General features: G+C 41.0%; 1 pseudogene; it reads right to left on the bottom strand.

The window, feature by feature from the left end:
• Positions 1 to 11965: 11965 nt before the first annotated feature.
• On the bottom strand, positions 11966 to 12669 carry LOC110341320 (annotated as a pseudogene).
• Positions 12670 to 17033: the final 4364 nt, after the last annotated feature.

Below are 17033 nucleotides of genomic sequence, written 5' to 3'. Positions count from 1 at the left end.
CCAAGCACAGAAACTTCTGTCTCTGTGAAGTTGGATGTGCCAATGGATGCTGTCTTCTAGAAATTTCTATAGAGGCATGATTGATTATTAACTCTCTCTCTCTCTCTCTCTCTCTCTCTCTCTCTCTCTCTCTCTCTCTCTCTCTCATTCGTTCCTTTTCCCTTCATGGAGAGTGGAGGATGGAACAGAATCTTCTAAGATTCTAATTATGGTTCAGTCTTTCTGACTCCTCCACCCAGGAGTCCACTAAGACTTTCCATAGAACAAAAAACTCCTGTCAATTATGAAATTCCAAGGGACTTTGGAGCTCACATGTTAGGCACTGGGGTTAATAACCTCAGTACCCTTCAGGCTGAGGCTAAAGGATTCCAGGTTTAAGTAATTCTGTGTCACAGAGAGAGCTGGGAGGGAAGGAAGGGAAGGGAAAGGAAGGGAAGAGAAGGGAAAGGAAGGAAGGGAAGGAATGGAAGGAAGGAAAGAAGGAAGGACAGACGGAAGGAAGGAAAGAAGGGAGATAGGTCAGAAATTGGAAACAAAAGACACTCTTAGCATCCTTGTTGCTTAGGAAATTACAAGAGTCTTTAGCAGCTTTGTGTTATGGTTTCATGTTGATTATCACACATAACATATTGTTAAACTTTTCTAGGTTTCAGTTGCTGAGTGGGGTGAGAAAATGTGTGTTTAGTATACCAAGAATTATCCCTAAACTGAAGCTATTTGGTTACCAACTGTAATATGTGTATTTCACAATGAAGGTTTCTTTCCTTCACTATTCCCAAAACTATATATAGCATACCATCAGTTCTGAGTTTACAGGGTCTATTGAGTAGAAAACCCAACCCTGATTCTATGCCCTAAACACTGCTATAATGTGGTCACTGGTATACATCACTTGCTACAACGAAGAAACACAGTTTAGACTACCCTTGCAATAAATGACTCTGAGACTAAGGAATGCCCCTTAGACTTGGAGGATCATGGGATATTTTTTTAGAAATGCAAAATTTCAAGGGGGGGACTTATGGACCCCAGACTGGTGACTGAGAGGCCAACATGAGACTGATCCAGATCCCCTGAACATGAGTGTCAGTGGGAAGGCCTCAGCAATCTATGGGGCCTGGGAAAGCTGATCAATGTTTATCCCTGGCATACAAATGGACTTTGGGAGCCCACTCCACATGGAAGGTTGCTCTCTCAGCCTGGACACATGGGGGAGAGCCTAGGCCCTGACAGGGATGAATGAAAGACTTTGAAGATGCCCCATGGAAGACCTAACCCTCCCTGGGGATCAGAGGGGGGGATGGGGCAGGAGGTTGGGGAGGTGGGGGGTGGGGGAAGAGGGGAGGAAGAGGGAGCTGGGATTGACATGTGAAGCAAGCTTGTTTCTAATTTAAATTTAAAAAATGAGAAAAAATAGAATGACAAAAACAAAAAGAAATGTAGAATTTCATCCTCATTTCAGACCCACTGAGTTGTCATTTCCATTTCACAACGTTTATGTATTTGAACATGATGAGCATTGGTTTCAGTGTTGACTGAAGCAACTGAGGTGCTCTTAACTGGAGAGTAGACTGCAAGCACAGGTTTCCAAATGCTAACTCTCCCATTTACTTTGGTCGTGTGTTTCTAAATAGAGGAACTCATGTTTTCAAACCAACCCAGGCAAAGATCAAAACTCCTGACTACTACTTACACGTGGGCTGAGGGTGATGAGCATGCATGAGGCTCTGGGTTCCATCTTCAGCACCACAGACAGGAATAAGGACAACGAAATTACCTGTATTTGCCTGGATATGGTAGGGCTGCTGCTGATGTATTGGAAAGAAGTAATAAAAAACAGCTTCCTCGGGTTTAATCATTGGTGAGAGAATAGATAGAGGCCTCAGTTAGGAAATGTCCAGAGCCCCAGGTCAAATTTCAAAACTCTATTGGGAATTTTTCTGATAGCCTGGCTAAGAAATACAGAATGAAAGAAAAGAAATGAACAGGAGGCCTGTCTCTAAAATCTGTGTCTTGTTTCGCCAGGTCTGTGATTCCAGGCTAAGGTCTACCTCTTATTGAATGGAGACTTAACATACTAAATTGAGATTATGACAGCTCTCCTACTCCTTGACAGTACTGTGTACTGTTAAGTGTCATTCCATAAGTTGACTTCAAGGTTTTTCAATGCAGCTGCAAATTGCTTATTCCTCATAGTTATCAAACCTGCCAGGGGGAGAAACTCAGACCAGGACCTCAGATGTGAGCTTACTACACAATGACAATCAGAATTTTTCTTTCACATGGAAGGTTTATTGGTCAGGAGGGGCTGGCCTTTTCTTTTTTTTAAATTTAAATTTAAATTAGAAACAAGGTTGCTTCACATGTCAATCCCAGGTCCCTCTCCCTTTACCTACCCTCCTCCCACGCTTTCCCACCAACCCCCCAGTACTCCCTTATTTCCCAGGGAGGGTGAGGCCTTCCATGGGGTGTCCATAGTCTGTCATTTCATCCAGGGCAAGGTCTAGACCCTCCCCCAAGAGTCCAGGATGAGAGTGCATCTCTCATTGTGGGATGGGCACCCACAATCCATTTGTATGCGAGGGATAAATACTGATCTACTGCCGAAGGCCCAATAGTTTGCCTAGGGCTCCTCACTGATGCCCACATTCAGGGGGTCTTGATCAGTCCCATGCTAGATTCCCAGCCATCAGTCTTGGATTCAAGAGGTAGCCCTTGTCAGGTCAGCTGTTTCTGGGGGTTAAACCAGCCCAGTCTTAATCCCTTTGCTCATCAGTCCTCCCTCTCTGTCACTGGGTTCCTTGAGTTCAGCTCAGTGTTTAGCTGTAGGAGTCTGCCTCTGCTTCCATCAGCCGTTGAATGAAGGTTTTGTTTCCCAGACTCCCTGACAGTAAGATTGTAGGCTGGTACTCTCTAGATCTATGTCTAAAATACATAAATGAGAGAGTGCATACCATGTTTCTCTTTTTGTGACTGTGTTACCTCACTCAGGATGGTTTCTTCTAGTGCCATCCATTTGCCTGCAAATTTCAGGATTCCATTTTCTTTATCCACGCTTCAGTTGAGGGGCATCTAGGTTGCTTTCAAGTTCTGGCTATTACAAATAATGCTGCTATGAACATAGTGGAACAGACATCCTTGTTGTATGAATGTGCATCTTTTGTATATATGCCTCAGAGTGGAATTTCTGGGTCTTGTGGTAGGCTTATTCTCATTTTTCTGAGGAATCTCCATACTGATTTCTAAAGTGGCAGTACAAGTCGGCACTCCTACCAGCAGTGGAGGAGTGTTCCCCTTTCTCCACAACCTCTCCAGCATAAACTGTCATTGGTGTTTTTGATTTTAGCCATTCTGACAGGAGTAAGATGGTATCTCAGAGTTGTTTTGAAATGCCCTAGGCATTTTCCTGATGGCTAGGCATGTTGAACACTTTCTCAAGTGCCTCTCAGTCATTTTAGACTCCTCTATTGAGAATTCTCTATGTAGTTCTGTAGCCCACTATTTAATTGGTGTTTTAGAGACTTGCTTCTTGAGTTCTTTGTAAATTTTGGAGATCAGCCCTCTGGAGATCAGTCAGATGTGGGGTTAGTGAATATCTGTTCCCATTCTGTGGGCTGCCTTTTTGTCTTGTTGACTGTGTCCTTTGCCTTACAGAAGCTTCTCAGTTTCTGGAGGTCCCATGTATTAATTGTTGACCTCAGTGTCTGTGCTACTGGTGTTATGTTCAGGAAACTGTCTCCTGTCTTCAAGGGTACCACCCACTTTCTCTTCTAAGAGGTTCACTGTGGCCGGATTTATGTTGAGGTCTTTGATCTATCTGCATTCTTCTACATGTCAGCATCCAGTTATTTGTCAAAGATGCTTTCCTTTTTCCATTGTGTATTTTTAGCTTCTTTGTTGAATATCAGATTTTAATACATGTGTGGGTTAATATCAGGGTGTTCAATTCAATTCCATTGGTCTATCTGTCTGGTTTTGTGCCAATACCCAGCTGTTTTCAGGACTACAGCTCTATAATAGAGCTTGAAGTCAGGGATGGTGATGCCTCCAGATGTTGCTTTGTTGAGTAAGATTGTTTTTGCTATCCTGGGACTTTTGTTTTTCCATACAAAATTGATTATTGTTCTTTCAAGGTCTGTGAAGATTTTTCTGGTATTTTAATGGGGATTGCATTGAATCTGTAGGACAATCAGAAATTTTTGTTCATTGTCACTATTTGAGTCATTTGTTGCATGTTTCTGCTACTTAATACTGACCAAACTCCAAAGTAAGTGCATTATTCTAATATAGCCTTGGACAGGAAGGTTGGATATTGAACAATATTGTGAATTATTGTATTTTCTAACTATTGTTTTGTAATTTTCTTTTTTCCACCTGACTTAGAAGCTGAGTCACTTCACATGTCAAAACTCTTGCTGAAAAAGCATCTAAAATGTAACTTCAGAGACTGACAAGTTGTACACATGTGAGATGATCTATCTAGTCTTGATAAGAATAGACTTGGAGAGATTTGTTTAGATTCAGAGTTTCAAATTTATCTCTACTTCCTCTGGGAGTAAGCTTCTAATGGGAAATGCTTCTCAAGTTACTATCAAGTTTAAGTATCAAAGCAGCAATGGAGGAAATGGATGTTGAGAATGTCAGCAACAAGGGCAACTCTCTTTTCCGAAGGTGTCTACACATCCTCCCAATTTGGGCAGAGTTCCAGCCGAGTCTCCTTAACAAGACACCAGTAAGAAATGAAATTCATAATTGTAGAATTCTAGCCAGGAACCAAAATACAGTCCTAGAGTGAAATTCCAGTTGCCTTTAGCTCCTTTACTCTATTTTGCAAGGCCTCTTAAAATCCCATCACTATTAGCTTACCTGTGGATCTAATATGACCTTGGGATTTTTATATAAAAATGGCAGTCACAAGTTGACAGATTCTGGGATAAAGGCTATTAAATGGAATGAAAAAGAGAAAATGAAGAGCTGGTAAGACAAGTAGAACTTTTAATCATTTCTCATTTTTAATAGTTAGGCATGTAGGGATATTAGACTTTAATAAGCCTCATTTTAAAATACCAAGCTTTTATCTTAAGGAGATTACTCTTCATTTACTGGATGCATTTGTAGTAAATCTTCTTCCATGAAATAATGTATTGTTTTATTTTCTAGGTCTGCACGTGGACTGCATTGGGGCTGTGGTTTTCTTACTTTGTGTAACTCAATCCCAAGTTGATGTATTTTGCCTTCCATTTCCCACTGTCATTGGACTCCATCTGCCCCAGATGTCTCTTCTAAGAGTTGACCGTTAAAACACTAAGATCAGACCCAATAGCTGGTCGCTATTTTAATAAAGATTTCCCTGCTCATAGAAATATTCATGGATGCTTCTGTAACATTGAAAAGAGAAATTTACATTTTAAATGTCTCATTTTGAATTAGGTTATAGAAGAAATAATACATTGACTAATTTTCAATTTGCCGTTGGTTATTTGATTACTAATTTGATTGTAGAATTGTTCTTATAGTATAGTTGTTGTTAAGGCTCAACTAGATTTCAATAGGGTTTTATGTTGTAGCTTTCAAATTGACTCATAGTCAAAATATATAGAAAATACGCTGTACAGGTAGTAATCAGGTCTGGGAGTAAAGTTTTAAATCCCTTGATTCTGTTTATAAAATTAATGGTAGACAATGAATGAGATTGTTTTTCATAACATAAACTGAACAATGCAAAAGTTAAATGACACAAGAAAAAGTACTACTGAAAAAGGAATTAGTAAATACTTGTCCTTATAGCTTTCTCCCTAGAATTCACATCTAATGAAATACTAAGTGAGTGCATGAAGAAATAAAAGATTACAGCACTATGTGATAGAACTAAGAAATATATTGATTTTTTAAAGATAGACATTCCATCATATTTTGTGGTAAGTAAACATCTAAATGAATGTAACATGAGTAAAGTAAATACATTTGTGATTCTGACACCCAGAATAGTATTTCAACTATAGCTAAATATAGTCTACAGAATAAACTATCATAAAGAATAAAGAAGAACTTAGTTAATATAAGAACTATAGTTGGTCTTTGGAAATAAGAGTTTATTTTCCCCAAGATGAATGAAGTGTATGCTGATTATCCTTAAAAAGGTACAGAAAAATGAATGGGTCCTAAAAGTGACCAGAACATTTACTCCGGAAACTTCCGGGCAGTGCCTTCTTTTCAGGAAGGAGACTGTGGCAAGTTTTCATATGGCTTTGTATAGAAGACCCCTGCATGGTTGGTTTAATTAACTATATGGTTAATTTAATTTGATAAATTGCCTTCATCAGATTTGACTGTGGGCATGTCAGCAGGGAACTGTCTTGATTGATGGAAGTGGAAGGATCCAGCCCATTGTGTGCAGTAACATGCCCAGGCAAGTAGTCCTAGATTGCATAAAAGAAAGTTTGCAGAGAGCAAGAAAGGAAGCTAGTAAGCAGTTTTCATCTGCTCCAGGTTCCTGTCTTGGGTTCTTGCTTTGGCTTCTCCTGATGACAGACTGTAGCCTGGAAGTGTAAGCTAAATAAACCTTTCCTCACAGCAACAGGGAAACAAAATAGAACAGCCCCTAATGTCACAAGCCAGTGGGACTACCTGCTTTTCTCTTGAGTTCTAAAGCCCCTTCAGATTCCAAGATTGAACATCTATCTTCAGAAAGACCTTTTCTGAGCACCCAGTATAGAAAGGATTCATTTTGGAATATTCCGTCTTCCTTTCAATCTACAATCCAGTCATCTTCCCAGCTATGCACAAAGTTAGAAACATCAGTAACTGAGAGAACAACTTCCCCATCTATAGGGAGTATCCTGGAATGATTAAGGGTTCTTCATACTCCTTCAACCTATGGTAGAGACCAGAAGCAAGCAAGGACAGGCCTGAATAGTCCTAAACCTAATGTAGCTTTTAGCCACTGTTTCTGCCTGTAGTGATATAGACTCTTCCAGAAGCTGAACCATTTATCCCTTTAGACCTTTGGATGGAAATCCCAGCCAGAAAATCCCCTAGAATTCCTTAAGGGAAATTCTAGGGGTGAAATTCATCCAACAAATTATCAATAAGCTAGTCATGGAATGAATGAAGCTGCCCAGGCACACAGCTGCCCCCTCTGCACAGGGAAAGAAGGTTTCCTTGTGTGTGTCCTTCCTTGGGAAGCACAGCTCCCAGTAACTGGACAGCCTGTGGCCAGCTCAAGCCAAGACACTGGGCACAACCTGGACCCCACCCTTAAACACAGACTTCCCGTTCAGTAGCAGCTTCTGGCACTGGAGTCTTCATTTCTCCAAACTGCCACCACTATTTGGATAAAATAACATTTGAACACATTTGAATCCTCTGTTGGAGGATATTTTCAGACACAGAATAGTGAAAACACTCCCCTCCCCTGTACACTTTCCAGAGTCATTTCTAAGACAGTAAAAAAGAATTATTTTTTTCATGAACTCCCCACCCCCAGAAATCATCTCTTCCTATAAAATTTCTTGGACTGTATTTTTGAGATCTTAATAGCCTTCTGGAGACATCCCCCTTTTAAAGTGGGGCATTTCTTAATGATGCTATTCTCAAGCTATTTTTAAACTCTGTATCAGCAGTGGAAAAGTTATGATGCTTATGCAAAATCCCATGTCCTACTTATTTTTATAAATAAAGTTTCATGGGGACAGACTTGTGAGTTCAGTGGCAGGTTATGTGGTTGCTTTTCTGTCACAGAGGCAGACCTAAGTAGTGAGACAGAGACTCCAGGGCTCATACTCCTGAAGTATTTACTAATTGAATCTTTGCAGAATACATTTGCTGACCCCTGTCCTTCAGATTAAAAGACAGCTCCAGAGCCCATCCATATCCTCCTTTCTCATGCTAAGTTCAACCTCTGGTTCCTGTATTCTCAGAAGCTGCTGTTTTACTCATCTTCTAGGTTTAAGCTGTGAGATATTAAATACAGAGGCTCCAAAATGATGGCTCTAACTTTATACCCCACCCCTCAGACTTATCTTTGAATCTGTTCTAAGGGAAGAAGCAGGGTATATAGCTTTCATTCCATGGCCACAAGCATTCTCTTGAAAAAAAAAACATGAACATGAATTTTGTGTATAACCACATGATAAAATATTTTATTTTTTATCTTTCATCTATCTAAGTTACCACCTATAGGTTAGAAGATTTGTTGGATACTCTATGGCCTTGAGATAATTTACCATGTAGTGACACAGCAAGACTTAGCAGTTGACATGGGTAAGTCCTTTCTGTAGGTGATAAATGGAGGACCAGAGAGGCTAAAGGATTTGCTTAAATTTACTAAGCTTTTAAGTGGCTGAGTCAAAATTTAAGCCAGGGTAGCCTCTTTCTCAGTTGACTACAAGACTTTGATTTGTGTTACGTTTCCAGGGAGCAATAATAACTTCTGTCTGTCAGACTAGTGTAAACATTGTAAAAAATAATTTATGCCTGCTTCTGTTTCTCATTTAGGTCATATTAAGTATAGATTGAGCTCTTCATGAGAGCTCAGCATCATAACTGACCATACACGTTTTACAGTGGTGTAGAAGAATTTGAATCTACAGTGTGGTGTATTAGCTATAAAGCATAGGCAGTGACATAACCTGTCTAAGTCTTACATGTCTCTTTTACACAAAGGAGTCAACAACACACTCACTTACTAGATGGTTATTATAGATTATTAAATTATAAAGGACAATCTTTAACTTGACTTCCTGGAGACCACTGAGATCAGCTGTTAGAGGCATTGCCAAGAAAGTCAAACAAGTTTAAGTGATGCATTAACATTTTCACCCAATGGCTGATCTTCTGAACTGCCCTTCTTGTTGAAGGTCAGTGCCTATGATCTGTATGTTTCCTGCTGGAACTGGTTATCTTAGTTAGGCTTCTATTATTGTGATAAAATACCATGACCAAAGGCAACTTGGGGAGGAAAGGATAACCTTTCATTTTACAGCTTATAAAGAGAAGTCACAGCAGGAATCTAAGGCAGGAAATGGATCTGAAGACAAGGAATGCTGCTTACCAGCTTGCTCTCCATGGCTTGTTCAACCTGCTGTCTTATAGAACCCAGGACTTCCAGCCCAGGAGTGGCATAGCACACAGTGATCTGGGTCTCCTCCTATCAATCATCAATCAAGTAAAAGCACCACAGGCTTGTTTATGGCTAATCGTGTAAGGGCATTTTCTCAGTTTAGCTTCCCTCATGACATTGGCATGTGTCAAGTTGACATGAAACTATCCAGCATATAGGTACGGAGTTTTATTTCAAGAGGCTTCATTGCTTCTGTCAGTCCAGAAACAGAGCTTTGTCTACAGCTCTGTCTTGTACATGGCGGTGTGAGAGAAAAGAAACAGCCCCAACATCCAAGCTCTCAGCTTGCCGATGGACTACCTGGAAATCAGAAGATAGCTACAATTTTAGTCATACATGAGTGCATTAGGAAAATGTGGAATACACCTCTCCCCCTGCTGATATGGGATCAAGTGGCCCCAGAGGCAGCTAGACAAACCCAGGACCTCTTTGGGAGGGATGGTTCTGAAAGGCAGAGATTCTGAACTGACCCAAGATCTTCAGAGAGAAACTACACAGGCTTCAGACATGAGCTGTCCTGGTGTCCCAAACTCTTCTCAGGGAAAGAGACTGGATGTTTTCTTAGAGTGGCTAGTAAGTGTCTAAAGATGCAAGTTATAACTTGCACTGAGAAAGGACCACAGAGAAATTCTTGCTGGAGGTTTGCAACAGCGCTGTCCATGTGGAGAAGTTCAGAGACAATGACAGAAGATGCTTTGATCCAAGGAGGTCTCACCTCTGACATCCTCTAAATAGAAGACTTTGGAAAAATTACTCTGTGAAACATAGACTAACCTTTAAAATGTATGGCCAGCTTGCTCCTGGCAGCCTTTCCCAAGGCTGTGTTCTCTAACTAGGGCATGGACATAGTTCACCTATACTCAGCTAAAGTACAGATCTGGTTTTCATAGCTGTGGGTCCCACAGTTTGTTTTATTCTAACAAGCTTCTCCAGTGACTCAATGGCCCTGGCCCAGGACACAGGTGTGGTGTGGTATGGCAACATCATATACGGCCTGTGAAGGAGGTTGGGTTAACAAGCAATCCCCCTCACTCTCCACAAGGAAGTAAGGCTGAGGACCAGCTCCTGCTCTGCCCAGCATTTTGCCCTGGGCACCGCCATATGCGCATCCTTCTATGCATGAGCACTATATAATTTCACCTGATGCAAAATACTCTGAATGAGAATTATGCTGGTTTTAAATTAGAACTGAGATTTAAAAAGAAAGATAAAAAGTCCTGCTAACAGATTTTTTTCTTTCCTTTCCCATAAAATTCCTGGTGTTCTGCCTTGCTTTATTCCTAAAAGAGCATTTCTTGTTTGCATATTTGCTTCTGTGGGTAAGGAAAGCATCTTAGGTTATCTGTCCAGAGGGAAATAGGACAAGAAGCAAAAAGGCATTCAAACGGTAAATAAACTATTTAGGATTTGATGTGTATTCATGAGTCACCGGGTAGGAAGAGGAACTGAGCTGCCGGGGTTGGTAAACCGCAAGCCTGTGAATCAACAGCACTCAGTTTGCTGTTCTAATAATGGCAAACACCACGGTGTACCAGAGTGGGTGTGAGGGGTTTCCTCCTGTAACTGCTTATATGATGTTTGGACATAGTGCTAAGTTCACACAGAGGAGACAGGAAAATTTTCTGCTTCTCCAAGGAGATGAGGAAGAGGGGTTACATCTGCCACTCAGGACAGAGAAGTGGAAAGACAGGATCCTATCCCATGTAGGTGAGCACCATCCATTCTGCCGGACAAACAAGAACACGAGTCCCTCATACTGGTCATACTGTGTCCTTCTGCTTCATTTTCTCCTCACAAAAGGCCAAGGGACCAGCAGCACTCACTATAACTGAGGAGGAAGCCAGACTTGACATGAATGAACCACCATGGGATGAAGCTGGGGTTTGAACTCATGCCTCCAGGAGGCCATAGCTTTGCTGATGTTCATCAAAGAATAGCTTCCGAGATGCAAAAGTCCCTTTCATCTTCCATGCCTTTATCTGTCACATGAGAAAACCCATCCCAGAGAGCTAGAGATTCTGCAGTGAACACAACACACCAAAAGTCAACACAGTTGGACCAACACGTTTTTCTTCTTTTTTATTTTGTGTTCTTGCAGTATTGGGAATCAAACCCAGGGCCTCACACAATCTAGACAACTGCTCTACATCTAAAGCCCTTGAGAAACCCTGTTTTAATTTATGGATTCATGTTCTTCAATGGTGCTGTCCCCTGTCCCCTAATTCCCCATATTCCCCATGCTTATGAGGCCAGTTTATACCTTTGCCATCCCACCAGTATGTGAAAACACGTGTGAATGCCAACTTCATGACAGCATGTCTTGAGGTAGTGTATTGCATACATGTCTGTGCAAGAGTGTTATTGCATGTGAGTGTGCATGTGCTTGGGTTTGTGAATGTGCAAGGAGGCATGCAGATTTGAGATAGAGGAAGAGAAGAAACAATTTCTATTAAGCCCCAGGCACATGTGAGTCTCTGACCTAAGACCTTCATGTAAGTTATCGCACTTAATGAGCAGAAATGTAGACTAGACAGATTGATTATAACATACTGTTAGTTATCATCTTGATAGAATCTAGAATCACCTGTGAGACAGGCCTCTGGTCATGCCTGTCTAAAATCATCTTGATTGAGTACAGAGCCACTATTGGGGAATATTAAGCTACACTTGGTAGGTTGTCATATATTTATTCAGGGAGAAGTCACTTACATGAGAAGCCGTTTACACAAGGTCCACTCGCTGCTCTCTGAGATTCAACCAGAACCCCCAGAGACAGCGTGTCTCCTTTCCCCCAATTCTTTTCTTCTTTTTTTCCAATGTATGGTTATTTATTTGTTACCCTTAAAGACTTATTTTTGACTGGACTCAGACTTAAGAAGTAGAAGCTCTCAGCGAGGACAGCCTATGTCTCTTGGCGATCTGTTCCTGGTGCTTTTCTTTGGCTTCCTTCATTCTCTTGGCCAAAAATTTAGCATATTCTGCAGCCTCTTCCGTGTTTTTCTTTGTTCATTGTTTCTTCAGAGCAATACAATGGCATTTGTGTTGCAGGACACGTGGAGTAACAAGGTGCTGAATGTTGGGCGTTTTGGTCCTGGGCTTCTTACCTTCTTTGTTTAAAGGCTTTCTCACAACATATTGGCGGACATCATCTTCTTTAGAGTGATTAAAGAGCTTCTGATTCTGCTAGCTCTTTTAGGTCCCAACTGATGAGGGACCTAAAAGAGCTAGCTCCTTTTTTTTTACAATTACCAAATTGAGAACACTCAGATTGGCATCCACGATGCATCCTCGAACTGATTTGCGCTTCCTCTCTCCAATTCTCCTTGGTCAATAGCAAGAATGCCCCTTACTCAACAGCTGGCGCACTCTGCCATGGGTCAAAACGCCTTGCTTCATGGGAAAACCTTGTTTGTCATTCCTGCCACTGACTTACACCACATAACCCTTCCGCTCTTCACCCAGAGCATCGGCGGCTACTTCTGTGGCCATGCGCTTCTCGTAGAACGTCCGAAGCTTGCGCTCATCGTCCACTTCGATGAGATTCTGTCAGCCAGTGGCGGGGAAGGATGTATTCAGCTTCACCTTCACACAGCCGATTGCCTAGGAGGCGCCCCGAAAAAGAGAGTAGTTTTTTTTAAAGATTTATTTATTTATTTATTACATTTACAGTGTTCTGCCTATATACCAGAAGAAGGCACCAGATTGAATTGTAGATGGTTGTGAGCTACCATGTGGTTGCTGGGAATTGAACTCAGGACAGTCTGGAAGAGCAGCCAGTGCTCTCAACCTCTGAGTCATCTCTCCAACCCTCCTCCAAATGGGCATGGTCAGCGGTACAGGTGCCTAAGATCCCTCTTTACAAGCCACAGTTCTCAACTTTGTCCTCTTAGCATCCAATTACTCTTAAAATTATTGAGGACTTAGAGAACTTTGGCCTCTGAGAGTTAATATCTATCTATGTATAAAATATTAGAAATTATAGCTGGGACACTTAAATATTTATCAGTCCATTCAAAATAATAAACACACACTCTATTATAGAAACAGAAATAATAGTTTTAGGAAACACTCTGTGTTCCAGAACAGAAGAACTGTGGGAAAGGGGAACAAGTATTTTCATTTCAAACTGCATAGTAAATAAATGGCTTCTCTTGCTTCTCTTGGCATCTAATCTGTCCTAACAGTGAGTGTCCCCAAGGCTTTGGGATGAAGATTGGCCACCCTCTTTTGTGTACAACAGATGGGATTGTCTCAGCACAGCCCTTGAGGACTTGGAGTCTCCTCCCTTACATGACTTCCTAGGGCCCCTGACTTTTAACATCACTGACTACACCGAACCCTGCCTTTCGCTCAGGAGACTGCATTGGAACAAATGCTCCATTACAGGCACAAGTCACCCTGACAAAAATATCTCTGGAAATTTCCTCTAGAGTATGTGTGCTGTTGTCTGTGTGCTGAGTGTAGGTACCCACAGAGGCCAGAGGTATCAGAGTCCCTGGAGCTGGAGTTACATACAGGTCTTGTGAGTCACCTGACATGGGTGCTGAGAACCAAACTTAAAATCTCTGCTAGATTTGGACTCTGCCACATACAGGCTCTTTTCTGCCTAGTTGTCTGCCTAGCCCTGAGATAGTGCACTTTCTGTTGAACCGTAGGAAGGGGTTAGCAGACCTTAGACCAGATCTTCAGATCTCTAACTCATGGTTAAGAACTAATACTTAGTTTAGTCACTGGAGACTTCTGGGGTGTTTGGAACTGGAACCCACCTTTGCAGCTATCAGTGAATGCAATCTAAGTAAAGAGTCCCTGTTGGGGGGAAGTCCTGTGCATTTGTCAATAAAGCACTGCTGGCCAATAGGAATCTAGATAGGTGGGACTAGGAATCCAGGAGAACTCTGGGAAGGAGAAAAACAAGAGAGTCGAGATGTAACGCCATGGGGTAGGAAGCCTGGAAAGTTCTCCGGTAAGAGAAATACTTAGATTAACAATTATGGGGTAATTACTTAAGTCAGAGCTAGCCAGTAAGAAACAAGCAAGGCCAACAACTTCATAATTAATACAGCCTCCTGTGCGTTTATTTGGGACTGATTAGGCTCTAGAACCAAGCTGGCGGGAAGGCTTCTCCCAAAGAAAAAGGCTTCCCTTTACAAATGGTGATCAGGAGTGGGATTGAATTTCCACATAGAATGACAAAAGCTTTAAAGGAATTTTAGAAACAGAAGAACAGAGAGAAGCACAGATTTTTGGTAGCAGCATTTTCTCAGGCGGGCTCTGTTTTGTTAGCGGCAAGCAGAGCTCGCGGCTGGCTTAAGTTAGTCTTCCTGACTCGGCATTAAAAGAAAAAAAAAAGGCAACAAGGTTCTTTTAAGAGGCTTTGCTAATGATTTAAAAGTTGTACATACAGCTGGAAGTGGCAGTGATCACATCTCCAAGCCGGCAGCTGGAGTCACACCATCTTGGAAAAAAATGGCAGTTTAAAACAGCCGCAGTTTTAACAGATAAGACATGGGCCAGAAAAACATAAAGATTTACAGTAAAGTCAGACTTGGATGAACAAAACTTCTAAAGGTTTATAGTGTATTTAAAAATATACGTGAGATTGAGAGACAAAATGAAACGGCAAAGTGGTAAATAATAGAGAAGCTGGCTGTGGTGGCTCACGCCGGTAGGATTTACTGCAGAGGCAGAGGCAGGCGGATTTCCAAAGAGAAACCCTGTCTCAGAGAAAAATAAATAAAAGTAAAATAAGTAAAGTAATAATACATAAATAAATAAGCCACGTAAAGATGGAAAATACACAGAGAGTCTGGATACTGTACCCTATTGTGTTTTTCAGTTTTTTGATTGCTCAGGAAGGAACAACTGCTAAGGTACACTTGATTATAAATGCTGCTGAATTATTCCAACTTCTATCTTTTGAAAATGCCTTGACTTCAAAATTTAAGTATAAGGATATATTACTTGGGAAAGGAGTTTTTATTTATGTTTCTACAGAAAATGAAAATCTGAGGATTCCTTCCAGGCTTCTGTGGTTTGATGAACCAAGACCCCCGGAAGCAGTGGTCCAGGTGTTTCAACAATTGAGATAGCTAAGATGATGGAGCGTCACAGACCCTGGAAATAAGGACTTATACAGGTTTCTGAGTTTGGTCATGATCCCCATGGTTTGAACAGCGCCCGCTTCCAGCACAAACCAGTTTGGAATGAGCGACATCCTAATTCCCATCTTGTTTATAAATCTTTGCTTTCATTTAAATGGGATTGTTTATAATTGGTTAATGATCACAACCAATCTCCTTTTAATGGTAAAAAGGGGAATTATGGTATGGGTATGGTTTTTCATTTATTGATACAAATTCAAGGTCAATTTTGTGATATGTATATTTCTCCTCTTGATTAAGTATTGTGCTTATACTGATCTTTTAAAATGTGGTGCGTAGTTAAATACAGATTATAGACAGTTACTTATAATAGTCAGAACTTATAGTTAGGTAAGTTAGGTTTTCTAGATATATAGAGATGTATTTGAGACAGATAGATAATCTTCAAACCTCTCAAAGACCTTCAGAAAATGACATTTAAAATGGTTTAGGTTTTTCTTGACAATGAGAAATGTCTGCTCCTGGCAGCACCAATTATGTCTGAGAGGAAGATAGACATTGAAGAAACTCATTATGGAGTTTGCTTTCAACATGGCAAGATTAGCCATTTGGGCAAGAAACTGCTCTTTCCTAGACTACTTGACTGTTGTTGTAGAATCTAGACATGCAGGACCCACAGGAAAGTGACTGCTGAACTCAGTCTTACAGGGTTCCTGCTTCATGGAAGAGTCTAAGAGACTTTCTGCAGGACACAGAAAAATGACTGACAAACTGCCAATGCAGATGGACTGTTTGAAATTTCCTGATTTGCTGAGAAGTGTTCCAGACACATTGTGACCTATGGCTGAAGATGGATGCCCCAACGTTACAGAGGAACTCCAGGTGACTGTCCAGGAAGCGAGATATCTCTGTCAGTTCTAGTGTTTACATATTATCCTTCTGAGGTCTTTGATAGAGTTGAAGACAGATAGTTATAATTATAGTTTTCCTTAGTTATGATAAAAGATAAGCTACATATAGGACTTTGGACTCACAAGAATGAGATAGATGATATTTTCTTTAAATCTTGCTAAATGTTGATAGACAAAATATTGTAACTATGTTCTTACTTGATAACTGTTCTTTTATATATAATTTGACTATGTTAAAGTTAAGACCTTTCCTTTTGTTTAAACAGAAAAGAGGAGATGTTGGGGGGAAGTCCTGTGCATTTGTCAATAAAGCACTGCTGGCCAATAGGAATCTAGATAGGTGGGACTAGGAATCCAGAAGAACTCTGGGAAGGAGAAACACAAGAGAGTCGAGATGTAACGCCATGGGGTAGGAAGCCCAGAAAGTTCTCCGGTAAGAGAAATACTTAGATTAACAATTATGGGGGTTATTACTTAAGTCAGAGCTAGCCAGTAAGAAACAAGCAAGGCCAATAGCTTGTTGTTCATAATTAATATAGCCTCCTGTGTGTTTATTTGGGACTGACGCGGCTCTAGAACCAAGCTGGCAGGAAGGCTTCTCTCAAGGAAAAAGCTTCTCTTTACAAGTCCCCCAACCCTTTCTCTTTCTGTGACAGGGTCTCTCTATGTATCCGTGGATGTCCTGAAACTGGCTATGTTGACCAGACTGGCCTTAAACTCACAGAAATCCATTTGCCTGTTCTTCCCAAATGCTAGAATTAAAGGCCTGTGCCACCATGCCTTGCTCTAAATTCAAGATCAATAGATTCCTGAAGTTGGTGTAAAAAAAAGCATGGAAGAGTACAACGTATCAGTGTGGAGTTTGGAAATGATAGTTTGGGTATGCTGCATTATATGTAA

This window comes from Mesocricetus auratus, unplaced genomic scaffold (genome assembly GCF_017639785.1).
Source record: "Mesocricetus auratus isolate SY011 unplaced genomic scaffold, BCM_Maur_2.0 Super-Scaffold_100004, whole genome shotgun sequence".
NCBI classification, from domain to species: domain Eukaryota; kingdom Metazoa; phylum Chordata; class Mammalia; order Rodentia; family Cricetidae; genus Mesocricetus; species Mesocricetus auratus.
The sequence above is the reverse complement of the archived record's forward strand: the minus strand, read 5'-3'. Positions and strand labels throughout refer to the sequence as shown.